This window comes from Hyalella azteca, unplaced genomic scaffold (assembly GCF_000764305.2).
Source record: "Hyalella azteca isolate HAZT.00-mixed unplaced genomic scaffold, Hazt_2.0.2 contig5890, whole genome shotgun sequence".
NCBI lineage: Eukaryota > Metazoa > Arthropoda > Malacostraca > Amphipoda > Hyalellidae > Hyalella > Hyalella azteca.
The window spans coordinates 40,987-57,329 of NW_025936068.1; the positions used below are offsets into that span (position 1 = coordinate 40,987).

Genomic DNA, 16,343 nt, shown 5'->3' on the forward strand with positions numbered 1-16,343 from the left:
AAATTTGGCCCAAGTTAGAGACACTACACGATGAAACTTCGAAGCAGGACACGGCCTAAATCAAAGTTACAGAGCAAAACGTACGATTGCAGCCGAATTGAAAAAAGTAATCACTTTTCCGAAAGGGCACCAGCTGTCGATTCGCATCATGAATCACAAAGCAGCCCCTCCAAACGTGACATGACTTCATCATACAAGCATTTCCAGCGAGGTTAAAGCCCTCCACGGCCTAAACTGGGTAAATGTCCTGATCTTGATAAATTAAAAATTTACAACATATCTATCAAGAGCCAGCAATTTCTCCCAGTTGTTAAATTCGTTCTAGTCACTCATGTGTTCGAAGAGCATATAGCAATCTGTGTTTTACTTATAATGACGAGATTCTTTATGTTTCTGTCCATCCAAATAAAGATGCGATCATGAAATTCCTCACCAGATCATATGAAATTCCACGTGTTAATAGAATATAACTTTTAAGTAGCATCATATGGGATATTGTAATTTTCATGCTCATTTTTCATGGATCTGTGGAAGATCCATGGATTTCCTACGGACTCTGAATGCGTATGGCAATAATGACGTACAACGATCGGTTTAGTTGAGCAGTATTCTTTGAAAAAACTTCAATAGCAGAAGGGGTGCCATAAACCTTTGTCACCCCTTTGTATTATCAATTTAAGACAGTCAGGGACAAATTAACACCACGGTCGTCATAGGTTCTTACGAGTTGATCACAGGAAGGTGCGAGATTATTGCACTGAAACAAGGCAAGTGTGAGCGTCAGGTCACCGTATGTATTAAAGAGGATAGAATGATGCTGCACCCACCGACGCAGGCGAGTAAGCATGGCAGTTAATGCTCCTGTAGGCATCTATCAGGGCCTATATAGTACATCATCCATGTGCAGGATTTGCTACCGGAGAGTTACGAGTCTTCAGAATAAGAGACAATAATTGGGTAATTTTCATTCTCTTAAAAACTCTCTGATGTTTCGGTTTGCCTGGCAATAATAGTTACACTTCCGGTTACTTAGCGTATCTTAGTGCATGAATTTAAATAAGATGAAGTTGCGTTGAATAATATTAAACCTGGCATTAGAAGAAACTTCTTCATTGCTTCAAGTGAAATATATATCTAAGTATAATTTTAATTCGCTCTAATTCGTTATGGTATTAATTTTAAAATAAGATTTTTATTCCGTGTACTAATATCATGTTAGTGCTTGATAGTTGCACTACATTTGAACTCGAGCAGAGTGTCAAGCTTCGCAACAGGTGCCAAGTAATTGAGCGTCTCGTCTTGTATTGCAAGAAACTGCTTTGAGCTTGTCTAGTCCGCCAAGGCGATCCCATCAGAGTATTTTACACTCCTGCTATTTCCATCGACACTTTTCTTGTTGTCTCCTGCAATCCATAATTGCGTGGCGTTGCTTGACGGCAGTTCACTCAGAGGGAGAGTTAGGGTTAGCGTGTCGACAGGTATTGCAAGAAACGGCCTCGTGAGCTTGTATAGTTCGCCTATCCGATCCCATCTAAGTATTTTACACTACGTGCTATTTCCTTTGACACTCCTCTTGTTGTCTTCAGCAATCAATATTTGCGTGGCGTTGCCTGACGGCGGTTCACTTCACAGGGAGGGGTTAGGGCGAGGAGAGCGGTGCACTGCAAACCAGAGGGCGCGCAAGGTACGCGAGGTGGTGCCATGGGGCGAGTCAGATCCGTAGACTTATGTGACTCCCCAGTTGAGAGCGAGACTTTGTGGTGTTGGCACGCGCACTGCTCCCGGCGTTACAGTCTGAGTCATGGACTGCTGTTTCGATTAGATACACCATATATACGATTCAATAATTCTAGTTTAACACTGAACATATTTATTTAAACAGAACATTTGTCATCTTCTTTTATCCAGTGATCAGCGTTGCTTCGATTTACAGAACTCATCGCAATAATTATTTGAGATCATTCGATCAGGATGTCGTTGCTCTACTCAGAGTGAAACTTTTGCTGAACGGAGCTTGAACAATAAATAATATAACATAGCGTGTATTTGACACCTATTAAAATTAAATGCCATTCGGTACACAAAAGTAAATTGGCTTGCATGGTGTTTGAGCGTTGCCGTGCTACAGGCACAGGGCGTGTCTGGTAGAACAGACGTGCGTGCTGATGACAGCAGTATGAGAACTTTAGCATGGCAGTTGAATAGAATAACCAAGTGGGGTTTATCACAACTCAGAGATACATAAAGGAAAACTTCTTTGGTCTCTAGGAAGAGAATACCAACACTAAGATTATAATGTGATAATTTATAATAATTTTTGTAGAATCTTTTCAGCAAAGTTTATTATATTCTCAAAAAACGGCCGTATCTTTTGTTACTTGACGTTGACCAGCTAAGTTGAAACAGCCGCCTAAGTAGCGGCCGATTCCTTGTCAGTCATTGGCGGGTTTATATTGAAAAAGCATTGGATGTGGAAGTAACGAAGTCGTAACAATTTATGATAGTACGCCTTAAATTTATGATAGTACGCCCCACATTCTAAGGTACGCCCTACGTCGTAAAGCCATAGCCAATCACCATTCAGGCTCCAATAAAGTGCAGCCAGATGTACACATGCAACCCAAATTGACGTTCATCGCAATACTAGATATCATCGCCAGGATTGTTGATGGTGAGACACAAGTGATCCGATGATAAGATTAGCCTGAGCTTATAGCAAGCATTCTGAGGGCGTTAGCGCAGTCCTCGGGCCTTTTGGTTCAAGTGCTTTTACCGGCTGTTTCATTTGAATTCTTAAATGAGTTACTAGAACTTTTTCAGTCCAATTGTTATGTTTTTATTTAAAAAATACGATAATTCGCAAGCTTCATTTGGTAGTGTAAGCTTTCATTTGATTTCAGAATGCAGCAGCTAATTATCTTGAATTTGTACATAGATCATGAGATAATAGAATGATGCAATTATCGTGAGATAAAGAATAATATTCAATTCAGTGTACGCCTTTGCTGGGCACTTAAATTTATATTTTGACAGGGTTCAGTACGCTGGTGAGTTGCGTCGTCGTATTTATTATTGGGTATACTGCACCCGGAAGTGGACGCAGTGTGTATACTTATCGTCGCTCGGCAACGAACACACGTCACCTTAGTGCGTTAAAATTACACACCTTGCATAGCTCAGAACCACACGACGTAAAATGCGAATAATGTGTTATAATTACGCGCCTTGCATCGCTCAGAACCACACGACGTAAAATGCGAATAATGTGTTATAATTACGCGCCTTGCATCGCTCAGAATCATCAGACGTAAAGGCAAATAATGCGAAGGCAGACCATTAATTGGGAGTTTAACAGTTAAAGTACATAATCGGCTTCAATTGGTACTAATTTGCCTCAACTTATTGGTTTTCGGATACGTATTTTGTGCTTTATTGTAACCACATTGAATACCTTTTTTGGATTTTTAGTGTTTATCTAGGCTTGCACTATTACTAAGTTTCCTATTACTAAGGATGGTAAATCAGATTCCAGTAGTTCTATCACTCAACATCGCCGTCAACACCGAGATGTTTAACCTTAAAGTAATAACTACTATAATGGCTGGATTATGGTTAACTGATTCTAATTTTATTAGCTATTGCCCTTTATATTATTATCGTCGGTTATTATTCATAATATAGAATCAATCTTCACAGCAGCAGTACAGCCACAAACGTTCCATAAATAACACAAATGAGATGAGAACATATAACAACAACTGAACGAAAAAAAGCAGTTAACTTGAAATAAAAACTAACTCACTTAAACGAAAAAAAAAATAACTAAACTAACTTGAACGAAACTAACTTGAACGAAAAACCAAATAAATCGAATTAAAAGCCAAATAACTTGAACTAAAAGTCAAATAACTGAAACGAAAAACCAACTAATTGGAACGAAAAAAATTTCAACGAAAAACAAAATAACTTAACGGAAAAACCAATTGAGAAGCACGCGCAATACCCAGAAATGTGACGTAGCGTGAACGCTTTATCTCTGGGGAGAAGATTATTCCGGAGTCGAGCCAGACCGCTGGAGGCCGTGGACAACAATCTCCGGCGGTTTGTGGCAGGCCGGTGATAGGCCTCCTCTCATGTGGGCTGAACTCTATTCAAAGGATCCACGCAGGCTGGAGGTCACGATTTATGAGTGTAATTTGCTGACCTGGCACGAATATCCTGCATAGAAAAGTGCCTCCGTGCCGTCATAATTATCCCAATGAATGTGCATGACTTATCGTATTCTGGATGGAACTTCCGGGAACATCCGAGTAGTGCTGCGCTATGTTAGTAAATTTAATGCATGGCGGCCGACATGTTTAGGCGACATATTATGGGAAGCGATGAGTAACGCAATAATACGCTGATAAATTCTTTTCATGAGCCATAAAGCATATCACGATGCTTCTTGGTTCAGATATATTCATGTTTATCTAAGACGGCGTCAACCACTATTAAACGAAGCTAGCAACCAAGTGTGTATTTAAATTTAATACGGTAANCTTGCCTTGCTCTTTTGCCCTGCTCTTTTGCCTTGCTTCATCGTTTTACTCCTTTGCCTCGCTTTTTTGCCTTGATCCTTTGCCTTGCTTCATCGTTTTACTCCCTTGCCTTGATCCTTTGCCTTGATCCTTTCTTTGCCTTACTCCCTCCTTTTACTCCCTTGCCTTGTTCTCTTGCATAACTCCCTTGCCTTTCATATTGTATCGCAGCTCACCATGCAGATGGCGAAGGTCGAAAGCTCAGTTGTCAGGAATGCCAAGTTTTTGCAAAATTTCAGTGCACCAATGATAGCGTAGGAATTTATTCTAAGTCTGAAAGGTGGAGAGAAATATAAGCTCAAATTTTCAGTTAATTAGTTACAGAAATTTGAATGCACGGCTGCCGAAAACTCGGATACTGAGAAAACTCGAATACTCTCACTCAAGTTTTTGCTTTTTAGTTCCTAACTGAGAACGTGTGAGAGTGGATAAGAACTCTGAAGTCTTTACTCTTCCAAAGTATTGTTTTATAATTCATTCGTCCGCCTTATCATTCAGGCACAGAAGTTGTAAACTTTTCGAATGCTTTTCATGGATGCCACTTTTTTGTTATAGGATTCAGAAGCTGCTCGCTCAACGGCTGGCAGCTGTTAAAAAGTCAACAAACTTTACTCGCGGTCTTCCAATTTTGTTGATCGTATACACCATGAATAATTTTTGACAAGTTAATGCAAATTTCTACCGTCCCAACGACATAGTGTGAGTTCACATGTTGAAACCCTGTAGTGGCATTACCAGTCGCAAATCTCTAAAATATAAACTCGATGGAATTTGTCAGACGATACTATAAGGGCAAAATGTCCCAAACAGTCTAAGTTTTTTTATACTCTAATTGGCGCTAAAACGTAACTCATTTTAAGAGCTTGGGCGAAATAACTTTCGCAGCTTCATGCGTATCGCCAAAAAACTAAATATTGCGTATGGAATTCATAATAAATACGTTGGAAGTTTTTTCCTTGCGGAGCAACAAGGCTTGCACCCTCCGATCCCTCTGCCGCACAATATCGTCGATGGCGCCTGTCTTCTTGTCCAAACGAATGCGTTAGACTGAAGTGCAGGGGGCAGCTTCGGTTTAAATTTCTCATTGGTAGCCACTTAAGACGTTAATTTTGCTCTTGGGTGAGAGAAAAATTAATAGTGGGGTGAGCAATACGTATCATGCAACCGATTTTCTCGTACACATGACGCCATTATCATCGACACCCTTCAATAAGCATAGTTTTTATTTGACTATTTTGATTACGTTATTTGCAGACATGAATTAATTTAATTGTGAATTTAAAATTTGCCAACTTCACACATGCAGCAATGTTCAGCTTCGCAAGTGCGATAATGTTTCGTCTTATTGATGTCATGAGTAACGCGTCTGGTGATGTAGAATAGAGAATTGCAAGCCATTATTCACGTCCACTGAGGGGTATAGGGATCCTTGAATAGGCTCTCCTATTCAAGTGAACTTGAGCCCTGGGTCTTTGGCACGCTCTATGCACCTTGCAACGCTGCCCGTGTTAAAATTATACGCTCTGCAAAAACTGGAATGCACAGCAGAAACTGAAGCTGCATCGAATGGGAGGAAAATTGCGTTCTTGTCAGTTTGCATAAAACATGAACAGACAATAGCCCTTCACTCTATCTGATATCTGAAATTATGTGACGGTTCATTACTTACTCTTGAAAACAAGCGACTTACTCACATGAGCATCAGGACTTGGGTTGTGTTAGAAACACCGTTGTAAGGAAAGTGGTGGTTAAGACTGGTTAAAGTTTAAATAACTCACCAAATAAAACAAGCATAGAAGCAGTAAAACTACCTCGCATCAAGAGTATTGTGTGTTGCATGAGAGCACCGTTGCAGCGAAAGTGGTGCTCAATCTGGTAAAAGTTTAAATAACTCACCAACTCAAACAAGCATTAAAGCAGTAATGCTGCTGCACAGCTGCGGTAGAGTTCCCTGCACCAGAAGTGGTAAGTGGCAGAAGTTTGGTCAGGATGAACAGTTGGACGAGATGTAGACCGCAGTGGTGGTAACATACAATGTAGAACCAATGTGGCCTTAAGAATCAGGAGTTATAGTGCCAGAACCAATGCTGCAGTGAGAACCGTGTTGCAGAAAGGACCGGTGTTGCAGTTAGAACCGGAGTTGCAGCCAGAACCAGTGTCGCAGTAAGAACTGGTGTTACAAAAACCAGTGTAGCGGTAAGAACCAGTGAGGCCACAAGAACCAGAGTTACAGCAATAGCTAGTGTTACTGCAAAGAATTGTGTTGCAGTAAGAACCGGTGTTGCTCTATGAAGCAATGTTGATTGAAGTCGATGCAGTGCTAAACCGCGTGCATGAGTGTCAATGCTGTGCAGCACCGCTTGCCTGAGTGTCAATGCTGTGCAGCACCGCTTGCCTGAGTGTCAATGCTGTGCAGCACCGCATGCCTGAGTGTCAATGCTGTGCAGCACCGCATGCCTGAGTGTCAATGCTGTGCAGCACTGCGTGGTGCAGCTCACTATCAGGCAGGGCAGTGCGGCAGTTTAGCATCGATCTGTCACACGCAGCATTTCCACGACGAACCTGCATGCTCCGCGCACTCTACATGCATGCCTGTCTGCTAGTGCTGCTGCGGTTTGTCTTTTGCGCACAACTTATGCATGTCATTGACCAATTTTAGAATAAGAACTTCATAATTATCAACATTTTTAGTTATACATGTCTCTAGCATAAATACAAATTGTAAAAAAACGAAAAAAATGCGGCACTGAATTTTCCGGAAATAACAAAACTCTATGGAATTTCCAAATTTCAAATCTGAAGTATTTTAATGATTTGCACGATAATTTTTCAGAATCTAACGCAATAAAGTTTACACGACAATAAATAAAAATTTAGATGAATGTTTTACACGATAAAATTTTGTGTTGGCTGCTGAGGCATTTTACAATTTACTGCTTGACACATTGATAATTATGTAAAAATAACTATACAAAGGTTCCATTGTTATCCATAGACTAATTACTTCTTTTTCGCGGCATTAAATCCTGGAATAATTTTCCATTTAAACATTAGTGGCATGCCAGTGATTTATATCAATAAACTAGAGGTTCTTGGGTACATTTACATTGAAATATTTGAGCTGTTTTTAATGTTGTCTTGGATCGCAAAAAATTTTGTAAAATTTTGTTTTGTAAAATTGTGTTCTCCAAGCCAAAAGCTTTCTGGAACACTCGACTCGATTTTAAACCTTTTATATTTTTGAATGAAATCGAATCCGACGCGTGTGATTTGATATTTAGATTCAGCGTCCATGCAGACAGCCGGAAAAATTATTACATTTGCCGGAAAATTCATTTTAGATAAATTTTTTTAGTCTTACGGCCGAAAAAATAAGGTATGATCGGATCATCTACGAAGTGAACAGAAATCGCTGAAGCGTAATTTGGAATCGGGATCTGAGATTTATCTTGAGGAGGTACAATGTTACGAGGATTTGAAATTACGATATTCACAAATTCCTGGTTCATATTCGAAAGTATTTTTCTGCTAAATCTTTAACAATATTTTCATGTTTCATTTCTAGAAATATTTTCATGCTTCATTTTAAAAAACGTGTTCCTGTTTCAATTCCGGCAATGTTTTCTTGTTTCATGTTCGAAAATATTTCTTTGCTTCATTTTCGGAAGTATGTTCTTGCTATTTTTTTGGACGTATCCTGTTTCATTTTCGAAAATATTTACCTTTTTTGTTTTCAAAAATATTTTCCTGTTTCATTTCGGATAATACTTTTTACCTACCAGTGCATGTTTTGGACGAGAGTGCCTCACTTTTTATTTTGCCTGTCAGTATTAACAATTATCAAGAAATTATTTCATTTGATCGCTCTTGACTTATAAATGAATTGATTCATGAAAAAGGAATTGCTTCCAGGGAAATTTCCTGGAATTGCTTCCAGGAAAGCTTCATGACGAAGTTTTATGACGAATAAATTTCATCGTAATGACACAGAGGAAGGCTTCTGCCCAGCCTCCTCCCGATAAGCTACCAATGTTTGGCCTCCATAAAGGAGGGGTAACGGGTTCTGTGGGATGCACAGGATGATCGATTTTTTAAACGCACTTTTTCACCTTCTTTCAATAGTTTGAAGTTTATGGTTTGGGATCCTAATTAATTTAGAAATCCTGCCACATTTATGAAATTACATGGATGACATTTTTATTACTATGTTATTTTTTAGCGTGAACATTTTAAACCTAAATTTGCCTTGTCTCCTTTTGGAAATAGCAAAGAGGTATAAAGTTTTATATAATTTTTAACGTAAATATGTCAGCCTAATTTAAGGTCAAGCCTCTACAACTAATATTCCAAAAGCGAATATTTAATTTCCTTTTTCTTGGCGAGCAGACGTAGTTTGGCCCGAGCTGTCATCACAGCACGGAACTCTTGGCTTTTTTTTATAGCGGTCCTATTTCAGACCGAGAAGATTGCTCTCTCCAAAATTATATAAAATTTTAAGGCGGCCAACGGTTAACCTAATATTATTTTATATTAAGGACTCTGAATACTTAGCATAGGCTGATACACTTGGTTAATAATAATTTAACCATGCTTTTTGTGACCTTGCCTTCTGTCAACCACGACAAGTAATAACTTCTCATTAATTTGCCATTGCAAAATTTCACACATCGCAGGTCAGGATTGATGCAAAAATATAAATTTCCACACTACTTGATCCTAATTATATTTTTGTTTACTTGATGTTCATTTGGTATTCATATACTAGAACATTACATAAACTACACATATTCAATATGCTCCATAGGTTCAGTTTTTAATGATGACATTGGTTAAATTATTTCTGCTTCTATATCGCTATTATTTAATTCTGTCTTTAATTTTTTCAACGTTTTCTCCCTGATAAAATTACTGATGAGATCAGATAGCTGGCACGTGTCTTCGGCCGCGGCTCTTTACAAAATAAATGTACCATATTGTCCAAATAGTGAAACACCTTCTGCTAGCAGCAATGGCACACCATTTTGCCTTTCAAAACTGGTCAGGGCGACCCACATAAAGGTAAAAAGTGCATTGATATTGGGACGAAGACTAGTTTATTTCTGTGAGTATCGAGTTGCCGGTCAATCGCTCAGTTCTCAGGGCCCTCGTCTGCAGATCACGCGATCTGTGAAGAAGTAATCGCCTTCGGCGGCCACACTCACAAATATTAGTGGGTCAGGATGTCCAAATAGTGAAATAGGTTGTCCTAATAGTGCCACAGGTCGTCCAAATAGTGATACATTTTTTGCACGTAGCACTGATACACGCTTCAGCCCAGAAAAATTGGGGATATGGATGGCCCACAGATGGCCAAGAAGTGCATGGTTATGTGGACAAAGTCTCTTCATTTTTCTCAGATGAGGCTACGTTCAATTTACATCAGATTCAAGTGCAACTTCCAAGCCTTCTGCGTTTAAAAACATTATTATAATCATGTTGTCTTAATAATGATACTAAAAATATTACGAAATAAATTATTATTACTGGCTTTGATCGAGAACAAAACACGAAGTTCACGCTTAAGACAATTTTGTTAACTGTAAAACCCGACCGAAAAAAGGAATTATTGTTCATGATATCTCACTCAGCATCTTCATTAATCATTCCTGAGCTTAATTTTTCTGAATACTCAAAACACAATTCGTGTATTGCTGGTACAAAACTAGCAAAACATAAAAAGCAAACGGCGTTTGCACTAAGCAGCAAAAACATGTGTACAAATTTCCAGTAGCTTGTTAAAATGACCACGAAAATTAAACCATCTACTTTGAAGTTTAGAATAAACGCTTTCTGAAAGGGATACCTTCCGTCGATCAGCATTCGTTTATTAGATCAATCGGGATGTCCACGCTTCTTTTATTTCATTTATGAATTACATCCTCTTCCTTGGCCTGAGAGAATGAACAAATTTATGATATGTATTATTTGTTGATGATATTCTACACTGGCAAAGCAGTTCTGATAGCTTCCCACTTCAATTTTCATAGGGATTGCGAATTTTGTATGCAAGTGACATTGAGTTTCGGGCTCTCACAAGTGGAACTGAGGTTCGGGCTTGAGCAAGTAGCACTGTGTTTCAGGCTTGAACAATTGGCACTGAGTTCCGGGCTCGAACAAGTGGAACTGAGTTTCGGGCTTTCACAAGTGGGACTGAGTTTCGGGCTTTCGCAAGTAGTTTTGAATTTAGGGCTTGTTCATGTGATATGGAGTTTCGGGCTTGGTCTCAGCTGGAGCTTTGCATGTAAGCCGCTTTGATCCGGAATTTTTAAAGCGTTCAGTATTCTGACGCTGGACGCCTTCACTCGACTGTACAGTTCGCTTATATGTCTGTATTCCAAAGAATTAATCATCGTTTATTCACGCTTGCTATTCTCACTTGACTTATACATTTTTTTACTAAATGTAATCGATGACACGAGTGTCCTGCATAGAGATGATCATATAAGATAGCGAACTATAAAGAATATTGCACTTAATGAAAAAAATAACCTGTTTCATTTACAAAGAATGGCGAGAGTCATTCATACTTTCGATCTATTACCCTAGAATATCTGTCCAATGTTAGAATAAATTTACAATTAATCCATTGCACATTATTTTCTCGGCTACTGCTGCTGCCTTCTCAGAATTTCCTTACACAGCAAAGTACAGAACCATGTTCCTAATTACCCTGCATTATGCAGACCATAATTCGTTCATAATCTTGCTTTTACGATGCCCCCTAAAGCCAGCCTAGTTAAAAGATTAGCCAGCCTGGCTCAATAAAACAAATTATTTCTTCCTCGTGAGCCCCGTTCGTGCACTCAGAAAAATGAGTGAGACTTTGGCTAAGTGCTGATGTCTTTTTTGTCCATGTATGGGTCAACCTGACCCTGTTTAGCCCGGCAAAAGAGCCACTCATCCGCTATCTGTTTCGTGCTGTGGGTAAGAAGGTGCGTTTCATTTTTTCCCATGGATTTTTTCCTATCTGGATAATATGATACATTCACTTTTTTAATGTTCGCAATGGCAGCCTCTTCCTGAGACATGCGATGGCTCTGAATTATTGATTATATTTCATGTAGGAAGTATTAATAATTTGGGGACATGAAGTGCATATCACAAAGCATGCGATTTTCAGGATAATTTCGTGATTTGCCGTGAATTGATAAGGATCAATTATATGGATAAGGAATTTCGTGAATTGCCATTACATGAATTTTTAAGCCTTTTTACAGTTTAGCCCACTTTTTTAGGGAAAGAAAATAGATTTTAGAGATGAGTATAAGAATAAATAAGAGGTCACGACAAAGAACTAAAACCGCAACCACTGTCATCTACGTTCTCAGGATAAAAGTGACGCTTGTTTAATCAACACTATAAACTGTGTCATATTTTGCGTAATTTTCATCACGCAAATTTGACTCGGTTGCAACAGATTAGCCAATTTAGATGCTCTCTGATTTTTTGATTGCTGCAGTGATTGTTTCGGTGAATATTATTTTTTTTTCACTGCCGTATGGCACTAGAATCGAGCTTCGCAGGGCTCGAGCGGCAAGCTCATAACAAACGCAAAGAGCTGCTAATTGTAAAAAAAACACAATATAATAGCGAGAACTACTATGCGATAAACGCATTTGTGATACCGTAATGATCTACCAAAGTATCATCTGTCGTCTGAGGAACGAATAAGTTCCCTGAAAGTATATGAAGAATCATTTCTATGCTAAACAAAGAATAAGTTGACCGACACAGACTCTGCGGTATTGAGGGCGGCATGCGGTCCAGTGACCGCAATGCACAGCACAAGCGTGTTGGTGAGCAGTTACCGCCCTGCTGCTGGCACCAAATACTGCGTCGTGTGTCCAGCGGTCAACTGACACATACGAAGTAGTGGACATCCTGCACCAAATACTGCGTCGTGTGTCCAGCGGTCAACTGACACATGCGAAGTAGTGGACACCCTGCACCATATACTGCGACGTGTGTCCAGCGGTCAACTGACACATGCGAAGTAGTGGACACCCTGCACCATATACTGCGACGTGTGTCCAGCGGTCAACTGACACATACGAAGTAGTGGACACCCTGCACCATATACTGCGACGTGTGTCCAGCGGGCAACTAATTTTCACATCATAAGCTCATCATTCAACTAATTGTGACATCGTATATACGTTCATCAGTTAGTTTGGTTTAGCTCTGTAAATGATGTCAAGTAGCCCATGTAATGTTCTGTACCTTTTCAATTATTACAGAAATTATTACGATTTTATTATGACATTGTTGTTATGTGGCACCAGACATATTTGTGATACTCATATGTAAGTGGCAGGTTTATTCGATACTGTACAGTTTATTGAGATAATATTGATGTAAAATGCTGAGCAGAAGGTTGTTTTGTTTGAATTAAAAGGGTTTTCATAAATGTATTAATAGAAAAATAGCTTGAGCTACACGCTTTATATACTGTAATCCACTTGTGTGAAATCATAGTCTGGCTGTCATTAGAATGGCCACTCATACTTAGACTGCTAGTGTTTCTGACATCGATTTAATCGATTCTGACACATTCCTCTATATTTTATTCATATAAAATCCTTAGATGTCGGTTTATACAAATTTAATTGAAAAATATTTGTAAAATTTAAACAATTATAGAGTTGACTGATATAAATTTATATAATTATATCAGTCTTATTATATTATATAATTATTATTATTATTATATAACTGATTTATATTTAGATAAATTATAAATATAAATTTATATAATAAATTTCGTACTTTAAGTTGAGAAAATCATCCATCAGTTCTCCTTATTTCTTTCGTTACTTTTTTGTTATGTTTAATATTGAATATCACTATTTACAACAATAATGATAGAAAAGTATTTAGCAACACGCACCAAATTATAAAGAAATTTTTTTGCAACAAATAAAATCAGTTTCAACATGCAACTAATTCTCAGCAAGGCAAAATTGTGATGTTAACCTCAACTCCACACTGCGCAATCTTCACCAGCCGGTCAGAATTTCTTCAAGGCAAGCGCATCGCTCTCCATAGATCTTCCAGGAAACTTTTCCGACGAAGCGAAACTTTTTGCACTAGCTTAAGCGGTGCAGTCAGGTTCCCGTACATGCTTCAATTCCTGTATCCTCGAAAAAAAATGTAAAATTTACTTATTTTGGAATAAAAATGCATTTTTTGATGAAAAACACCGATCGGTGTGGATTATCATCATGGTAATCCAAAATTTACGATGCCATTAGAAAAACAAATGATCTGAGAAAGTCAAATCAAGAATAGAATCACATTTGAGAAATTGCATGCATGGCAACTTCAAGCTTGTTAGTCTTGTCGTACAATTTTCATCCGTCTAATCAAATGGAACATTTTGTCATGGTTTTGAGTGTCCATTGAAAATACCCGTCTTTGTCGCAATTTTCAGCCTGTCGCCGCTGTTCCATTCCGCGTCTTACATGACGCACTTCCAACTTATTAAATGCGACGTGAGATTGCCGGGTCTTGGTCTGGAGGGAATTGTCTGTCTGTCCGCTCAACTGTACGACCATTGCATCTTCTTTTGTGGTCCTGGCTTGTGTTTGATGTTCAGTGTTCCTTCGACATGCGGATGGCTGTACGGCTGTCGTGTGTGGTGTGGTCCGATCTTGTGTTTAGTGTTCAGTGTTCCTTCGACATGCGGATGGCTGTACAGTTGTCGTGTGTGGTGTGGTCCGATCTTGTGTTTTGTGTTCAGAATTCCTTCGACATGCGGATGGCTGTACGGCTGTCGTGTGTGGTGTAGTCCGATCTTGTGTTTTGTGTTCATGTCGTGTGTGGTGTGGTCCGATCTTGTGTTTTGTGTTCAGTGTTCCTTCGACATGCGGATGGCTGTACAGTTGTCGTGTGTGGTGTGGTCCGATCTTGTGCTTAGTGTTCAGTGTTCCTCCGACATGCGGATGGCTGTACAGTTTTCGTGTGTGGTGTGGTCCGATCTTGTGATTGATATTCAGTGTTCCTTCGAACGGCTGAAATTTCATCTGTATAAAGTTTAATTTTAGATCTTGGTTTAATGGTTTTGCATTTTTTCGTAAACTATCAACGTTGTTGCTGTTTGATGATCATGAAAATCATCGGTCCATAATTGGGATTCCAAACGTTTTTTGCAACGTGTTGATACTAGTTTATTTTGCACAAACTATACATTCAAACAAAAAGTTAATCCTGTAATGGCTAGGAATTCCAGCGCACATTTCTTTATCAACCGTAAAATTATTGCTATTACTCACGCTGCCAACCGACTTCCATGCGACTCTACTAGCACTGAGACTCATGAAGTGCAATTGCGCTGATTTTACAGAATTCGCATCACTTCATTTAAACTTTTCAGTACATTACAATTAAACAGGGTCAAAAGTATATATCTGGGGGCTTAGTTCCAAGCAAAATTGAAAAGTTTATATTTGCACCTTTTTAGGATAACAAAGTCTATGGTATCTGATACCAGTATTTTATTTACTTTTCACCAATACAACCTTAGTTTTTTCGTACAGATGGATAATAGCTGTGGAGAGCATGCGCTTCATAAATTTCGTTACAAGTTATTGAAGCAATTCCCAAGTGCTTCACACATTTAAATTTTTCAGTACAATTTTACAGCAAATATAATAATGGGATATTGGATTTTTATATCACATTATCCACAAGTTCTTCAACGTAAATTTAAACATAGAAAATAAGTCATTAGCACTTCAAAGGACACAGTCATTTTAAGTTTGCATTTCGTATAATTCTCCTTCTACAACAAATTTTAATTTGACGCAAAAATATCTATTTCAATTCAATATAATTCTGGAAAATGAAACTCTATCCTTGCCAAGAGGGCATTTGAAAGATCTAGCTTCTTTACCAGAAATGAAATGAGCTGCTAAATCCTGATTAGCTCCCAAGCCAATGCTGAGCCAGAAGCGAGAAAACCTTTTAGGTCCAACGAACAGATCGGCAAAGCACTCAGCCTCGAAATGCAAATGCCGACTAGCAAATTTCTTCGATCCATTCAACATTGCTTGCCTTTGAGTGGACGTTTAAAGAGCAGTTGATTTTCGTTTCTTAGAATCCCATCCTAAACTAAAAAAGAGCTTTGTATTTTTGGACATTTTGGCAGTTTTCGCCATCGCTCTACTCGTTCAAAAATTTTATAAGAAATCTTGAGTTCGATCTAAGAGAAAACCTTATTAACGACAAATATATTTTTCACCTTTTTTCTGTCGCCTCACTTAAGAAGGATGGTCAAATTTTGATTCAAATTTATTGAATTATAAGCCTTTAGCAACATCAGTCGTACGTATGTAAATATTTCTTCCTTCACAAATCTTTCGTGCGAAAAATTATAGATTTAATGCTGTAAAACCAGAATGTTTTGCTACCACGTATTAATTTGACGTTCACAATGTATTGAAAAATTAACTATTGAAAGAGGCATCGGATGGATTTTTACATAGGATCTTTTCAGCAACTACAGTTTAAAAAAATTTAATCGTTTGAAAAAGTTAAATGTTGGTCAAAGGTAATTTTCATATGATTTTTTTTCGAAATTAGCCTATTCTGCAATTCCAGGAAACGCAAGCGGATCCAGCCGAAAAGATTTCGGGAAGTTTGGGATGTCACTTCAGCTTTGAGGCGTCCGGTAGGGAACATGGTTGTCAGTTGACGGCAAATTTGTGGTCCGGTAATCAAGCTAAT

The 16,343-nt window shown here is 38.5% G+C and overlaps 1 protein-coding gene across 2 annotated transcripts in view; it reads left to right on the plus strand.

The window, feature by feature from the left end:
- LOC108676354 overlaps positions 1 to 16,343 on the plus strand; it is a 79,481-nt gene that overhangs the window by 27,617 nt on the left and 35,521 nt on the right. The window lies entirely within an intron of this gene.